Consider the following 2,297-nt stretch of genomic DNA (forward strand, 5'->3'; position numbering starts at 1 on the left):
TTAATTACAAAAGATTATCAAAATTAATGATTTAAAGTATAAAAAAATAGGAAATAAAGTACAATGAATAGTAATTGCCCTAGACTTTGCCCTTGTGGGTGGAACCACAAATGGCAAGGCTGACACTATTCACGTGAATAGTGTCAGCCCTTGCTTGCCCTTGCCTTAGACTTTGCCCTAAGGGGTGGAGTTGCTCTTAGCCATGGCAAGGGGGGAGCTAGGGCAACTACTATTCACGTGAATAGTGGTTGCCCTTGCAAATAGTATTTTGTGTTTCCACCCATTGCCATGGCTAAGGGCAATTACTATTCATTTTTTTGTTTTTTCCCCCTATTTTTTAATGAAAATAATTAATTTGGATAATATTTTCAGATAAGATTTTCGGGTTCCTACGTGTCAAGACTATTCATAATCGGATAAAATTTCCGGATAAGATTTTTGGATTCAAATTTCGGATGAATTTCAAAATTCAAATTTCAGATAAATTTTTGGGTTCAAATTTCGAATGAATTTCAAAATTCAAATTTCAGATAAATTTGGGTTCAAATTTCGGATGAATTTCAAAATTCAAATTTCAGATAAATTTGGGTTCAAATTTCAGATAAATTTGGGTTCAAATTTCAGATAAATTTGGGTTCAAATTTCGGATGAATTTCAAAAAAAATTTTCATCCAATCAATCAAGCCACGTGGCATGTCTATCTTGCCAAAATTTTCTATAAAACCAGGAGGCGTTCAAATTCATACTCATCTCACACCACATCTTTCTATATTTTCATTTCTCGAGTTTAGAATTCATATTTCATTCATTCTCAATGGAAGATTTTAGGAGATGCTTGGAGAGGCAAGAGCGAGAAACAAATAAAGAAACCGAAAACAGAGCGATGAAATCAATGAGTTGCAGAGACAAGTCGATGAACAAGTTCTCATAGCAGTGGCTTTGCAAGATGAAGAGAACCAAATCCGTGGTGGTTCACAAGAACATCGGTTCCAGGCCGGAATGTGGAAAGACATAGGCATTCTCGGGGTAAGAATCTTTTGGAAGATTATTTTATCCCAACTTCTTTGTACTCTGATGTTGATTTTCGAAGGCGATTTAGAATGCAAACTCATTTGTTCAATAAAGTCATGCATGATATTTGCAATTATGATGCATACTTTGTTCAAAAGTGTGATGCTGCTGGGGTTTTGGGACTTCTTCCGGAGCAAAAGCTTACAGCTGTTATACGAATGTTGGCGTATGGAGCATCTGCTGATCAGGTGGATGAGATTGCCCGGATGGGGAAGTCCACTACGTTGGAGGCTTTGGTAAGATTTTATCAAGCTGTTGAAACTCTGTACACTAGGGACTACCTGCGTAGACCTACTCCCAAGGACCTCCAACGGCTTCTACAAAAAGCCGAAGCTCGAGGATTTCCAGGAAAGATTGGTAGCATCGACTGCATGCACTGGCAATGGAAGAATTGCCCAACTGCCTGGCAAGGTGATTACGGAAATAGAAAAGGCCAAAAAAGTATCATCCTTGAAGCCGTTGCTGGCTTCGACACATGGGTTTGGCATGCCTTCTTTGGATTTGCAGGATCCCAAAATGACCTCAATTTGCTGGGTCAATCCCCGGTCTTCAACGATGTATTGAGAGGCTAGGGCCCCAATATCACCTATCAAGTCAACAATACAGTGTACCAGACGGGGTATTATCTAGCTGACGGCATCTACCCGAGGTGGACCACTTTTGTCAAATCCATTCCAAATCCCCGATCCCAGAAGCAAAAATTATTTGCTACCTATCAAGAGGGATACAGGAAAGATGTCGAAAGGTGTTTTGGCATCCTTCAAGCTCGGTGGTTGATTATTCGAGGTGCGGCCCGTATGTTTGATGAGGAGATCCTCAGAAGCATTATGATGACTTGCATCATCCTCCATAATATGATTGTGGAGGATGAGTGCGATTATGATGCTTTAGAGGTCTACGAACCGGATCCAATGAACACGGCCTTGACACGGATTTATGAAAGGCCCATGGGGCCAAGTGGAGAACCGTTTGAGCCGGAACCGTTGGTGAGGGATGGTCATTTGATGACCCGAATGATAGATCGATATACAGAGATGCAATCTTCGTATATTCATGAAATGCGTCAAGTTCACTTGATGGAGCATCTATGGGCGGTGAAAGGCAATGAAGATGAATGATGGAGCATAGATGCTTTGGTTATGTTTTATTTAGTTATGGTTAGGTTGTGTTGTATTTTTATTTATTATGGTTTGGTTGTGGTTGGTTATTATTATTGTGCCTTGTTT

Source organism: Prunus dulcis, unplaced genomic scaffold (genome assembly GCF_902201215.1).
Source record: "Prunus dulcis unplaced genomic scaffold, ALMONDv2, whole genome shotgun sequence".
Taxonomy (NCBI): domain Eukaryota; kingdom Viridiplantae; phylum Streptophyta; class Magnoliopsida; order Rosales; family Rosaceae; genus Prunus; species Prunus dulcis.